At 35.1% G+C, this 15,636-nt stretch overlaps 1 long non-coding RNA gene and 1 other non-coding gene across 2 annotated transcripts in view; both read left to right on the top strand.

Annotated features, from left to right (window-relative positions):
* LOC111771641 (uncharacterized) overlaps nt 1–14,120 on the top strand; it is a 53,942-nt gene extending 39,822 nt beyond the window's left edge. Inside the window, exon 11 of the long non-coding RNA XR_002805559.2 lies at nt 13,948–14,120. This is a non-coding gene — a long non-coding RNA (uncharacterized lncRNA). The remainder of the gene's footprint in view (nt 1–13,947) is intronic.
* Nucleotides 10,896–11,016, top strand: MIR9143 (microRNA mir-9143). The gene has a single exon (NR_128208.2). It is a non-coding gene; the product is annotated as a microRNA mir-9143 (primary transcript).
* Nucleotides 14,121–15,636: the final 1,516 nt, after the last annotated feature.

Genomic DNA, 15,636 nt, shown 5'->3' with positions numbered 1-15,636 from the left:
TTACTTATTAAAACTGCCACCTACCAATCTGGAGTGGCCTACTTCAGTCTTCAGTCTCTCCTTGCCCACCATGTACGGGGGCCAATTTCATACTTCTCCCAGGGAACTCCCAAGTTTGCATACCAACAAATACCTAGCCAAAAAAGGCACATGGGAAGTTTTCACCGAATTACCTTAATATTAAGAATATATTTGAGAGATGGCCAACCCTGTGGCCAAATCATTAGCTTCGTGCACTCCACTTTGGTTACCCGGGGTTTGGCCAGTTTGGATCCTGGGGCCAGACCTAGCATGGCTCATCAAGCCATGCTGAGGGGCGTCCCACATAGCAGAGCCAGAAGGACCTACAACTACAATATACAACTATGTACTGAGGGGCTCTGGGGAGAAAAAGGAAAAAAAGTTTGGCAGCAGATGTTCGCTCAGCACCAGTCTTTAAAAAGATAAAAAGAATGCATTTGAGAAAAATCTCTCTATTTGATATTGAATCTTTCTGTATTAGATCATGTGTGCATATATTTTCTTTATTCAAATCACCTGGAATAGGTCTCAGAAAGTTTTCTAATATTTTTTAAAATAGGTCCTAAACAATTCTTAGTAAGATTATTTCTAGATAATTCTCATCTACTTATTTTTGAGTGGATACTGAATTCAAATACCTCTTTTAATATCGAAATACTTTTATTTGACACACAGATGTCAATCTCATATGTATATAGAAAATACTTTGCATAAAGATAATTTATTCAAAATTATTTGTAATGATTTATATTCAAAATTAGATGCTAGTTCAAAGGATCCCCTTTTCATTCTGTGCTGTACAATCTGAGCCTCATGTTGCTAAATGCCTTTTTGAATGAATTATAGCTCATATGCAGTAAAATTATCTGTTTTTATGTTTCTTTTCTGTCTACCCAAATTACTAAACTGTCCTTTCAATTCTCATTAGGTTGCATTTGGCCCTTTTTGATTTCTCTATATTATAAGTAACATCGGTGATCAGAAAATGCTCTAAACAACCACATCGCGTATTTGTTTCTTTTTTATAAAATACAACACAGGATCATATACACAGAATTTTACTTTGCAGCTTTATTTCTCACCTAACAATAGTAAGCGGCATGCACTGGGACAAGATGTTCCGTGGATTCGAGTTCCTGATTTCAACACTCTTGCCAATGGGGAATGTACTTGGGTACATTGGGTGACGTAGGACTTGAAATTTTTTCTCAAATACCAAGTTACCTTCACACCTTTTCATCACATTTGTTCCAGGAATAACTCTGAATTCTGGATCCCACATATATTGTAATTGTGGCTGCAGAATACAGTCTCTGGGACAGACATTCACCGTTTCTATTTCTAGACCTTCTCTTGAAATTCTCCTCTAATCAATAATCTTATAAACGTAATTTGTCATCCCCTTCTCAAATTACCCTAAAATGCTCATTAAGAGAAAAAGTCATTACTATAAAAACTTAAATGAATTGTAGGAATTTAACACACAGTCAAATTTGAGCCTTCGCATCAGGATCAGATCACGTGTTTAAAACCTTGTATTCAAGCTGGTTTTCTACATGAAGGCCCTTAACAATTATAAAGCTTATTTCAAGGACCTTATATTTGTTCTGTTTATTGAATATTCAGAATAGAGTTGTCATTTTTGTTGCTGTTGTTGTTTTGATAATCCTCCTTGCCATTATGTATGTTTTCAGAATTCCGCTGGCTCTGCTTGCTCATAGCATCTTTTCTTTTTAAATGTATTTTTTTAATTTGTTAATGATAACTAGTAAAATATGAGTAGCTGATATGTCATTTGCTTTTTCAAATTAATTATTCATTCTAAAAGTCAGGTATTATTTGATACACCTCTCTTCTGTCTGTCCAGCGAATTAAGTATATTACAGTTATCATCTTTTTGAGGTAATTTTCTCAAATTATCTACGTTAGTAAAAGCAATGGTATATTTTGTGCGTTGTATAATTCAAACCAGGGCCCATGAAATATCATCATCATCATCATCACAATCAGTGTGCTACACAACCTTGTGGGCCAAATCAGACTACCTCTTGCTTTTGGCTCTCGGCTCAGTTCCCTGTTCCCTCTTTCTCTTTGACCTCAGCTCTGGAATTTGAGCCCTAAGGTTCACTTCTCAGATGGATTTTGCTGCCAGCTCCTGCGGGGGTGCCCATGCAGCCTTTTGAAACCTCAATTCCCTAGAGACCTTTTAGTATCAAGAGTAGTGATTTAACAACAGGGATTAAAGTAAACTCATTACAAGGATTAGTCAAACTCATATCCTGCTAGGTAAGAATGTAGTTTTTAAATAGGAAGGCAACGTGTTACCTAAAAGTGTGTTTTGTTGGAGAAGTTACTGAATGTTCCATAAAGATATCCATATATGATTCTATGCTGATTTTCATTTTAAAAAATATATTTTCACACACTACCTCATTCAAAAGACAAATCAAGGGCCAGCCTGGTCCCTCTTTGGCGACCCAGGGTTTACCAGTTCCGATCCCGGGTGCGGACATGGCACCACTTGTCAAGCCATGCTGTGGTAGGTGTCCCACATACAAAGCAGAGGAAGATGGGCATGGATGTTAGCTCAGGGCCAGTCTTCCTCAGCAAAAAGAGGAGGACTGGCAGCAGCTGTTAGCTCAGGGCTAATCTTCCTCCAAAAAAAAAAAAAAAACAATCAAGGAAGCAATTATTTTTAAGGAAAAGGAAGTTCAGATATTCACTTGCTGCATGGTCTTTAAACAGCCCACGTAACATTTCCCGGCTTCTAATTTCCCGTTCATTAATACTCATACTTACTAATAACAGTAATAATTGTGCTTTTTTATATTTATGAACCACTTGCTTCTTCAGTAGAGTTTTAAGAACTTCTAAGTGAATTATTCTGATTTAATCGTAACAGACCTGAGACATTGCATTGGCATTAGTGTTATTTCTGTCTCGCTCATTTGGTCTTTTGAGTGAGGCAGTTTGTTTTGATTATAGTGATGCAAACGTTGTTCAGAGCCCAATCAGGTCGTATACTGTGATGATGCTTCCTTTTTATAGGACTTGTACTTCCTTTCTCCCCAAAAGTTAATTGTTTTTTTATAATTTTTCAGGTGTCTGTCGCTAGTTTATCTCCATACTCTCAGTAGAGATATAAATCTCCTCTCAATACTTTCAAACACAACAAGCAACCTCTCATTTTCAACTTCTTTTGGAGACATCCTTCTGGAGTTCTCAGTCACTCTGCTCCAACCTTATCTGCTGTTCTCTAGGCCTATTGCTCACGGGAGAATAGGAGGTTGAGTGGTTCCAGGTTCTAACTGCTTTACGTATAGACGTTCAGCCAATATTCCTGTTTTCAGCCCCACCTTTACTCTCATTATCACAAGTACCTTGTGTTTCCAATTCCCGGGGATTTTTTAGATTTGGAGATTTGCAGATCAGGCTGCTTCTGGGCTTCCCTACTCCCCAGGTTTTGTTGGGGCTTTCTCTTTCTGCTAAATCATTTTCCACTTACCTATCTGCATCTTTAATGCATTGCAAAATTATCAGGTGTAGTATCAAACAGTTGAGTTCCCCTCAGCTCTTATCTTTTAGACCTGAGAGATTCACTGTTTTCCTAGGATCTGGTCTTTCAGCCGAACTACTGACTTTGCGGCCAGTTCCTGCTTAGTTATCCATGTAGCCACATGAAACCCAAACAGACCAAGGTCTTTTTGGTATAAGGAATGAAAACTTATTAAGAGAGAGTTCATCTTAGCTCATTAGAAGAATTGCTTAAAGTACTCATAATCTAACATATATGTTCTAGATTGTAAAGTGGTGTATTATCCAAAAATGAGTTTCATGAGAGGCAGGACGGAAAGTTGCAAGTATATGATCGCCTGTGTTTTGTTACACTTTTCAGTTCGCAAAAGTGCTTTTACATAGGTTGCTTTATTAAATCCTCATTACAAATCTGTTGTGTAGAATTAACGTCATGTACATCAGACATTTATTGCGGGGATTAAAAGAGCTAATCTCTATAAAAGCAGTTAACACATTGACGTTTAAATAAGAATTCATTAAATGTTAATAATATTTATTTTATTATTTTTTAAAGATTTTATTTTTCCCTTTTTTCCCCAAAACCTCCTGGTGCATAGTTGTATATTTTTAGTTGTGAATGCTTCTAGTTATGGCATGTGGGACACTGCCTCAGCATGGCTTGATGAGCAGTGCCATGTCTGCGCCCAGGATCTGAACCGGTGAAACCCTGGGCCACCGAAGTGGAGCACGCAAACATAACCACTCGGCCACGGGGCTATCCCCAATATTTATTTTATTTTAAATAAAAAGTAATAGTGTTAATTGTACCTGAGGTACAAAGAATTAAATTGGTCATGTTCTTCATGCATGGCATGCCATCACTAGAAGTCCTGCTTGTCCTGCTTTTATTTAGTTACTTAATTAGTAATTAATTAATAATGTAAGAAACACAAACCTATCACTGAGAATAAAAGCTGGGACATTGATAATAACCTCCCTCTTGCTATATACCCACCCCTGCCAACTCATACCCTGGCCTCCTTCCACTAGAAGTAACCATCATCCCGATTCCCATTTGGCATTCCCTTACTTCCTTTTCTCTTTCTGTATGTAATCTTCTTTGGGGCTTAATTTTTTTCACTTTGTTATGAAGTTTTAACCTTATTTTTGTGTGCTACTGAAATGTATTACATTTGACTACTACTGAACATTCCATAGTGTGTATTTACCTTGGGTTTTCATCTATGCTCCTGTTCATGGACATTTGGACTGTTTCCAGGTTTTGGTATTGTGAGAAGTGCTGCTATGAATAGTCTTAAACATATTGCCTGTTGTAATGGAGAAGAATTTCTCTAGGGCCTTTCCTAGGAATGAAATCAATGGGCCACAGGTTAGGTAAACATTCAACTTTATGAGTTAATGCTAAACCATTTCCCAAACTAATTCCAGTAAGTTACACTCCCGCCAGCCTTGTGTGAGATGCGGTGAATTGACATCCTGACCAACACTAGGTGTCGTCAGTCCTTTAAATTTTTACCAGTAAAATGGAGGTAGATGGTATCCTCTTGTGGTCTTGATTTGCATTTCTCTGATTACTAATGATGTGGAATATCTCTTCATAATTTTCTTGTTGTTAATACTAAGAATGACTACTTCACCATTAAAAATATATTTGCTGTAGTTTTTTGGCAGATATACTATTAAGTAAGTTTTTCTATTCCAAGTTTATAAGAATATTATTAGGAATGAATCTTTAATTTATTAGATGCCTTTATTGTGAGAGTTACAATCTAATTTCCTACCTTGCTAGGGTTCATAACCATGCCCCTGTCCTGCTCACTACTATAAAAACCCAAGGCTTTAAGTTACTGAGCCTGGTATGAGCCCTCCCACCATCCACCTCTTCATCTCCATTAACCTTTCTGATTATATCTCCTTCCTGGGTTTGGACCCCAACTCTATTATGTGCTCAGCTCTACATTTGAAAAGAATTTTGTTATGTTTTATCCCATATTCTAAGTTTATAAGAGAAGAGTATATCTTTAGGTCATTTATACCACTGATTCTTAAACTTTAATGTGAGTAGGAACCACTGGGGATCTTGTTAAAAATGCAGATTCTAACTAAGTATACTGTAGGAGAGCCCAGGACTGTAGATTTCCAACAAGTTCTCAGGGGATACCTTGCTGCTAATCCCTGAACCACACTTTGAGCAGCAAGTTCTTACCTCGACCAGCCTAGCACTGGAAACAAGATTCCAAAATCAGTCTTCACATCTGGGCCCTGAAGAAAGAAGTGTGTAGGGATTTTGTGGCCAGCTCCTCCGGGGTTGCCTTGAAGCCAACATGACACTCGAATTCACTGAATAAATTTTGGTGTAAAAAAATGGCAGCTTAATAATAGGAGTTTAATCTTAGCCAACAAGAAGATTTACTTAAAGCTCTTACATCCTGACATATTGGCGAATAGTTTTCAAATAGGAAATTAACATTGTGAGTAAATATGTATCATTGGACATGAGATTGAATTTTTTGCCATATAAATGGCCTACATTACTCCGATATCTAGATTTGCCAAACTATTTTGGTACAGGTTGGCTCACTTGATCCCCACAACAAATCTGGTAGGTACATTGTGGTGACATCCTCTCTCTGCCAAGGGTTTTTTGTTAGGGTTAAATAGGATGATGCTCATAAAAGCACTTAGTCACTGCCTGACGTGTAAGTAATCACTCAGGAAAGGTTATTTCTGTTTCTGTTATTGTTATTACTTACACTATTTGCACGTGTTATTTTTTTTTTCAAATCATAAAACTTGAACATTGTCAGAGGTAAAGTGACATGTGTGACATGATATGTGTGATCTTAATCACTGCACAAGAGTGGCCCAGGTTTGCTTTTCTTTTGAAAATGTGTTCCTCTATAATTTTTCATTACAAAAGTGATGCTTCCTCATCCTAATTAGCAAAACAGTTCAAAAATAGATGAAGGATAATTGAATAATCTCCCCTCATAATACGTTATTCCTGATCCATTGACAGGCTTCCCAAAAATGCTAATAACATTTATATAAACATCTGAGCATTTTTTTTGGCTTAAGCAAATACTTATCAACACTTATTTGTATCAGGACCATTTCCTGGGTTGTTGCTTTGAAAAAAATGGGATCTACTGAAATAAATTGTTTTGCAACTTCCTGTTGTCACAGAACAATATATCATGGGCATTTCATAGGTCAATAGATTTTCTTTGTTTTATGTTTTAATATTCCTATTTCATTCCCATGGAAGGCATTTGGTTGTATGTTATGAAGTGAGAGTTCTATCTTTTTAAAATGTGCAAATCTCCAATCTTTCTAGTTACAATTTTGTTTCAGTGAAATTTCTGTCAATTTTGGAGGCAATAACAGTCTTATTAAAATAATGTATGGTTACGGTGCCATTTAGAATCTGACGTGACAGATGTTCCTTATTACTTTTCTATTGTGTTATATTTCTTAAATAAACCCTTTTATTTTGAAAATAAATGTAATAACATTTTCTCAAATTATCAAGCAAAAAAGGTCACATATGACATATGATATGATAGAATTGATTTGCTTTACAGTAATGTAATGGATAGCAGGAGCAGGCCAGTCAATGGAGTACAAAGGAAATGTTTAGCCATACATTGATAGGCACCACAGATGCGTGATAGGTAAACTATTACCTCTATTTTCATTGATGTGTGAAATCGTCCATATCAACAAATTGAAACATGTATATTTGGCTTCCATGTTCCACTTTTTAAACAATGCTACTCTGGAATTTTTGAGGAACAAAAATGTAAATAATTTGAAAAAACTTACAATTTTATAATATCCAGTCTTCCATCCAGAGTGAAGCATATACATGCCGATATTCAAGCCTTCTTTGATACCATTCAGAGAAGGTTTATAGAGCCCTTCATATACTACTAGAATAACTCTTGACCCTTTGATCTCGAGATGTTTTATGCTTATCCTTGCTGTCATCAATGGATTATTTTCCAATTGATTGTTACTTGTATAATGGGAAACTAATGAATTTTGTTTACTTTTTTTCTGACTACTGATCGTACTTTCACTAGCTTAATACTTATCAGGTACTTTTGGGTATATAATCCTATTAACTGTGTATTTGATGCAACCTTAAACCACGGTTAAAAATGCTTCTCCATTTGGGGCTGGCTCTGTGGCTGAGTGGTTAAGTTCATGCGCTCTGCTGCAGGTGGCCCAGTGTTTCGCTGGTTCAAATCCTGGGCGTGGACATGGTACTGCTCATCAAACCACGCTGAGGCAGCATCCCACATGCCACAACTAGAAGGACCCACAACGAAGAATATACAACTATGTACCAGAGGGCTTTGGGGAGAAAAAGGAAAAAAAATAAAATCTTTAAAAAGAAAAATGCTTCTCCATTCTAATTGATTAGTGGCAATGCACTCCCAAATAAAACAAATCAGATAGAACAATTGCTTTTTTTGGTCTAGGTCTGGACCTGGCTGCTACATGGCCACTCCATCTTTTAGATATGGGACATTTACCTGTAGTATGGGATCTGGGCCCTCAGGTAGAGAATTTAAAGAGATAGGCTCAACCAGAGGTGAAATAACAGCCACATGAAACTCAAATTCAGTACTGACCTTTGAATACAATTGTAATGACTTAGGATTGGAGGATGTGAACGGTAGGCAAACTTAGCTATCGAGTAATATCAAGCAGAATTACTCACTGAGTCAAAATCCTGGCTGTAGGCTTCTATATTCTAAATAGGATGCCAATATCTTCTCTCTGAGTGTCTTTTCTTGAACATAGTGCCCTTGTCATATATGCTTACGTTGAATTCTGGGCTCTCTATTCTGTTCCACTGATGTTTGTGTCTTTTTTATGCTGGTACAATACTGTTTTGATTACTATATATTTGTAATATAATTTGAAAACAGAAAATGTGATGCTGATGCCTCAAATTTTCTCTTCTTGCTCAAGATTGCTTTGGCCAATTGACGTCTTTTGTGGTTCCACACAAATTTTAGGATTGTTTTTCCTATTTCTGTGAAAAATACCATTAGAATTTTGATAGGGATTACATTGCATCTGTAGATCACTTGGGTAGTATGGACATTTTAGCAATATTACTTCCTCCAATACATGAACATGAAATATCTTTCCATTTATTTGTGTCTTCTTTGATTTCTTTCTTCATTGTCTTATAGATTTCAGTGTACAGATCTTTCACCTTCTTGGTTAAAATTATTCTTAAGCATTTTATTCTTTTTGATGCTATTCAAAATGGGATTGTGTTCTTGATTTCCTTTTCTGATAGATCATTGCTGATGTAAAGAAATACAATTGAATTTTTGTATATTGATTTTGTATCTTGTAACTTTGTTGAATTTGTTTATTATGTTTGTGTGTGTGTATAGACTTTAGGATTTTCAACATATAGAATCATGTCATCTGCAAACAGTTCATTTTACTTCTTCTTTTCGAATGTGGATTCCTTTTATTTCTTTTTCTTGTCTAATTGTTGTTGTTTGTACTTCCAGTACTATGTTAAATAGAAGTGGCTAGTGGCCATTTGTGCCTTGTGCCAGATTTTAGAGGAAAGCTTTCAGTTTTCCCCCATTGATTCTGATGTTAGCTGTGGGCTTCATAAACGGCCGTTATTGTGTTGAGGAAATTTCCTTTTACACCTATTTGGTTAAGAGTTCTTATCATAAGTGGATGTTGAACTTTGTCAAATAATTTTTCCGCATCTATTGAGATGATCATGTGATTTTTATCTTTCATTCTGTTCTGTGGTATACCACATTGATTGATTTTCATATGTTAAACCAGCCTTGCATTCCAGCTATAAATTCCACTTAGCCATGGTGTATAGTCTTTTTGATGTGTTGTTCAATTTGGTTTGCTAGTATTTTATTGAGAATTTTTTCATCTATGTTCTTCAGAGATATTGGCCTATGGTTTTCTTTTCTTATGTTTCCTAAAGCTTTTCTTAAAAACTCTCAGCAGTTTACTTATGCAGAACAACTTTAACATAACCTATTTGATTATGTTAAAAATTCCCACACCCAGGAGTTTCTAATGTAATTTATAATATAAGATATTCCCACTTGGGGTCCTAGGAATATAGTTATTTATTTAAGTTACTTTTTATACCCCTCATGAAGTATTCATATTTTTCTTCAAAGGTCCTCAAAAATTCTTTCTAAGCTTTTCTCAGAGATATCTAAATTTTGTTTCCATTATGAATGGATTCATTACCTAATTTCCTTTTAAATAAATACTGTTAAATATATGGAAGTTTTAATATTTCTGTTTATCCTGTCGGGTATCTTTTTTTAATTTATCAATTGATTTCAGGGTTACGATAATATACATACATCGGATGCCTTATGGATAGAAATTGAAGTCACATAACACACTCATTATTATCCCCATGTACTGCACATGCCCATACACAAGAAGTCACCCAATACCCTTACTGTGGGGACTGTGTCACCCCTCAGTATTTGTTATTTAGTGAGAAATGTTTACATTTGCTTTAACATCTGTGAAATTTGTCTTCAGTTTCATGGTTATGTAGATTTTGCTGTCTGCTTTTCCAGGGTTCCCTGGGCAGCTTCCTGAAACTCAGCTCACTAGAGATGTTTTGTTGTAACAAACCCCAACCTAGTAGTGGAAGTTAATCTTAGTGCATTAGTCAGGATTCTCCAGAGAAACGGAACCAATAGGAGAGAGAGATAGAAATAGAGAGACAGATTTTAAGACATTAGCTCATGCAATTGTGGGAGTTAGCAGGTCCAACTCTAAAATCTCTAGAGCAAGCTGGCAAGCTAGAGAGCCAGAGAAGAGTTGTTGCAGTCTTGAGTCCAAAATCTGCAGGACGGGCCAAGCAGGCTGGAAATTCAGGCAAGATTTCTATGTTACACTCTTAAAGCAGAATTGCCTCTTCTTCAGGAAACCTCAGTCTTTTCTCTTAAGGCCCTCACCTGATTGGATGAGGCCCACCAAAATTATGGAAGGTAATCTGCTTTACTCAAAGTCTACTATTTAAATATTAATCACATCTAAAAAGTACTGTTTACAGCAACACGTAGGTTGGTATTTGACTAACAACTTGGCACCATAAGGTAGCTTAGTTGATACATAAAATTAATCATCGCCCTTAACAAGGAAGGATTACTCAAGGCAGTTAAACCCTAGTTAAGTAGGTAAGGAGCTGTTAAATAGAAATGCAACATGCATGTTCCAAGGAACCGTGTTTTGTTACACATGGAACAGAATTTTGTCATAATAAGATGGATTATGTTTTCTGACCAATTTTAGATCACCAAACTATTTCCTCTTTGGTTGGTACATTTGACCCTGAAGACAAATCTATGATGCAGATGTAATCATATTCTCTGCACCGTAGGTTTGTTGTCAGGGTTAAATGGGCTACTTTACATGGAAGCAACTAGCAAGTTGCTAGCTGGACGTGCAAATAAGCACACAGTGAAAGTTAATGATATTCACAAAAAGGAAATTTTGAAGCTATGATCATTATGTAAGTGATAAGGCAAAGTTAGAAAATAATCAATTGTCTATATTTGTGTCAAATAAAAAAGCTTCAATATTTTTAACTACAAAAGTAATACTTATACTAAATAGCAAAAAGGAGCAGATAGGTAAAGAAAATTTATTAATCTCCCCCCACAATGTGAATACCAAATTCACTAATGTTTTGTTTTGGGAAACTGCAACTTAACAGTGGAAGTTATCTTAACGATTAAAGAGTATTCGCAGAACCTAAACCCTGGCTGGTCTGTAAGTAGATTTTTTCAAAAGGAATACACTATATTATAAAATATTCAAGTATTTCCCAAATATAAAATGAAGTTTCTTTGTAGTATTATGTACTTTCTCTGTAGAATTTCATTTTCACAAATATGCTCACACATATTGGCTCGTTTGATTGCAGATGTGATAATACATAATACATGCCATAAGTTAATTCTGAAGATTAAATAAACTAATCCATGTTTAGGCATTCACTATGTGGATGCAACTTCTCAGTGAAAATTTATTATCATTTTCTTTATTAGTCTTTTTTATTCTAAAAGCACATATTTTTACCTCCTTTATATGGAGGATACCTCCGACCTGGAAAATTTGCATGAGTCACAAGATAATCAAGTGACCTGTTTTGCTTTAATATTTTTTAAATGTTTTCTTTACTTTTTAATTACAAACGTAATACTTGGTCATAAAAATTAAAAATCTTATCCTCCTCCAACTCCCTGTTTCCACTGTCCTGCCTTAATGATAAATGTGCCAACAGCATACTTATACAATTTTCTATGCTCAAACAAATGCATAATCAACCTGCTGAAAATCAGAGAAGAGAGTGTTTGATTGTTGCTTGTTTCTAGAAAAGTAATATCATACTATGTGGATTTCTCTATAACTTGCTTTTCTTACCTAATAGCTCTGTCACTCTGTTTTTTTAAGGGTTTTATGCTCTAAAATTCAGCATTTCCACAATGCAGAATACATTTGTGAAGTATAAATTTAAATTCGTATAAATCCATGAATACTGAATTTTCCCAAGAACATCCGATGTTTCAGTTTATGTCTAGGGTTTCGAATCAATACTAAATCATTTCCTTATTATATCTGTACAGTAACTCTTAGTATCTGTTATGAAACATATCCCTTATCACTCTTCCTAATTGGGATCTTTATGGAAAGGTCATTTTTCTTTCAAATGAAATTTAATATCTTCATTTTGAATGTTTAAAAAATGTCGCATTGTTTAATTAACAGAAAAACATAAATGAATTTGAGGGAAACTACCTACCTACCTAATTCAATGTTCTTATATTACTCATTGATTGTTTTCTTGAGTTTGAGGTTTCTATGCATCGCAACGATAAAGCAGTTATATATCACCCACCCACTCCTCCCCTCCACTTCCCTGCAGCCTCAGGTTAACCAATATAAAGAGCTTGGTTACACCTTTCCATATATATAATATATGGTATTTAGTATTAGAATGTAATTATATTCGATATATTGTCCAAAGGGTTCTGCGTCATACTCTTCTTAGCTCACAACACATATTGGACATTCTTGTAGGTCTTTAGATTAAGGTTTTATGTTTTAAAATTCAACTCTATAGCACATGTGGAAAGTATTTGCAGGTATGCTGTGGATGAGGTTTTAACATTATTCCCTGCGACTATAAAAGTTTCCCACAAAATTTGAATTGTTGATTCTGTAACATTGTTCTCTCTCACAATTCTTGAGCTGATGCCATGATTGTTTTAATTGGTAGAGCTTTACAATACAATTTGAAGGCAAGTAGCCTCCAATCTTTGGATTTTCTCCTTTAACTCTTTTACCAGTTTTGGTTGTGGTTCAGGTGAAACCGAATGTCATTTTTTTAATTAAAAAAATAAAGTCACTTTGGAACATTTAATATAATTAACTTTCTAATATTGGATCTCCCAGGCTCATAAATATTTATTAGCTGGTTTTTATATTCAGAACAATTTCGAAGTTTTTTAAAAGGAATTTTGACTAATCCTTGCTAATTTGATTTCTAGTTATTTTCATTTTAAAAAATATTTTCTGCTGTGAATTGATTTTTGTCTAATTTTTTAAAAAAATATTGTTGCTATATAGAAAAAGTACTATTGTATTATTTTTGTTTTCTGTCTGCTCACTAAGATGTGAGCTTTCATCATTCTTCGCTGGATTCTTGTGGATTATCCACATAAATCATACTATCTCATAGGACTTGCCCTGCAGCATTACGTACCATCACAGTCGCTGAGGGCTACATGTTACTGTGCAGAGCAGGTCAGATATTACGTTTGCTTTTGGGTCTTCCTCCTTCCACTTCTTCCATCTCTATCTCTTAAAACTTGGCAGTAGGTGCATGCCCTCAAGTAAACTTCTGGGATGGATTTGCTGCCGTCACAAGAGGCCTTTACATATAAAATAACAATTTGACAATAGAGTTTAAAATCAGCTAGAAGTAAAGTGTATTCAAAGGACTTATATCCATGGCAGGTAACAATAAAGATTCTAAGTAGGAAAGCAAACTTCTACCATGTGTTTTGCCTTACAAGGAGTCAAATGTTTGAATAATATATTTGCTTATATTTCCATGTTGATTTTCACTTCAAAAAGTATTTTCCTACTTGTTACTTCATTGAATCCTGAAACCATAAATAGAGTCTACGGTATAAATTTTTGTAAAGATTGAGATAATCCATGTAAATTCACTCAGTACTGGCTGAGAAATAAGTAAGTTATTCTTATTAAGTAAGTAAATGTTAATAATGATCAATATGAGTAGTAGTGGTACTAAGAACCTGTTTTATTTTCTCCTTTTTACAGAATAGAGAACAAGATTGGAGAGGCTCTTGTTTCAATCATCAAAAGGCCCAAGTTACTTAATAATAAAAATTGTTTTTTCAGTCTAACCTGTGAAAAATCGCAAAGATATAAACTGAAGAAGTTAATAATCTTCTTGCACATCCTTTCTCTTCCACAGTGCAGATATTGAAAAGGTACATACTTGTGATCCTGGATAGCAAAACCCAATGTTATATTGATGTTATCTTCTCTCAAATACATCTACATTGTTTTGGCAATTTCAATTTAACACTCTATTATGCCTCTGGAAATTCGTCAAAGTGATATTAAAGTTCATCTGTAAGACTAAATGGGTGACGATGTTTAAAAATACAAAATACAAGAAGAGCAATGAGGTATATTTAAAGTATCAAATAAATTGTATTCTAAAGCTATAATGAATACAGGAATGCAGCACTGGCACAGAAATCGACAGATAGCTGAACTGATCTTATTGTTCAGAGTTAAGCAAATTCACTAATGTTTTTCCATAGTCCCTAAAATATTGTTGATAACTTTGCTTCTAGCTATCTTACAAATTTTCTTTCTATTGCAAATGAACATATTTTTCCATCATACTATTTAATTTCTTATTGCTGTTATATAGGAAAGCTGTTGATTTCAGTATATTTAATTTTGCTTATGCACCTAACTGAACTATCTTAGTAGTGCTCATCATTTTCAGTTCATGCTAGGATGATGGTCATGTTATCTATGTCACAGATCCAGTGTAACATTAAAACCAAGCCACAGCCTCATTGTCATAGTCAGTAAGTGGTATCTATTGTCCAATCACACTCTGTCCTAACTACCCACTATAGTCTTTTTGACATGGTTTACTAACCCTAGTATTTACCATCATATCCCAGAAGACGTGGTTAACGTCTATAATCAGTTGACTGTAGGGAAAGTAAATTACCCTCCATAATGTGGATGGACGTCATCCAAGCTGTTGAAGGCCTTAAGAACAAGAACTGAAGCTTCTTGGAGGAGAAATTTTGCCTCAAGACTGCAACCTCAGCTACTAGCCAAGTCTGCTGACCTGCTTTAGACTTCAAATATGCCTGCCTCACAATCTGGTAAGCCAATTCTTTAAAATAAATCTCTCCTATACACTATATATCTTCTTTCTCTCTATTTATATATACCTATATCTATCTATCCATCTATCCTGATTCTGTTTCCCTGGAGAACCTTAACTGATACACCACACTTAAAACTGTCTTTGGAGTTGTCTTAGCTAACCTGATCAATACAATGACTCTCTGCAGAGACCTCACAATCTAAAATGCAGCCCGAAGTCCTCTTGGTCTAGATAGAACTTTGTAAATTACAAGCTTTGCTGTTAATATCTTTTGGAAGATTGGAACAGTGGTTAGTATTTTACATAGTTTTGTGTGAGAAATTTAATAATTAGCAGTATCAGTATAGTTTAGAAGGAAAATGGTAACAGGGAAGAAAGAAATGAAAACAGGTAGACAGGTAGATAAACAGTCACAAATGGCCTTCCTTCTATACAGGTAAAAATGTTAGAAAAACTTTTAAAGATGGGAGAATGTTGATTGAAAACCTTACTCAGATGGGAAATCAATTCTGTGGAAGAGAAAAAAGCATCTGGAGTGGGCCCAAAAATAAGACAGTAGCATCTCCACCCAGTTCCCTGTGGTGTAA

This window comes from Equus caballus, chromosome X, assembly GCF_041296265.1.
Source record: "Equus caballus isolate H_3958 breed thoroughbred chromosome X, TB-T2T, whole genome shotgun sequence".
Taxonomy (NCBI): domain Eukaryota; kingdom Metazoa; phylum Chordata; class Mammalia; order Perissodactyla; family Equidae; genus Equus; species Equus caballus.
This window is presented reverse-complemented; position numbering and strand designations above follow the sequence as displayed.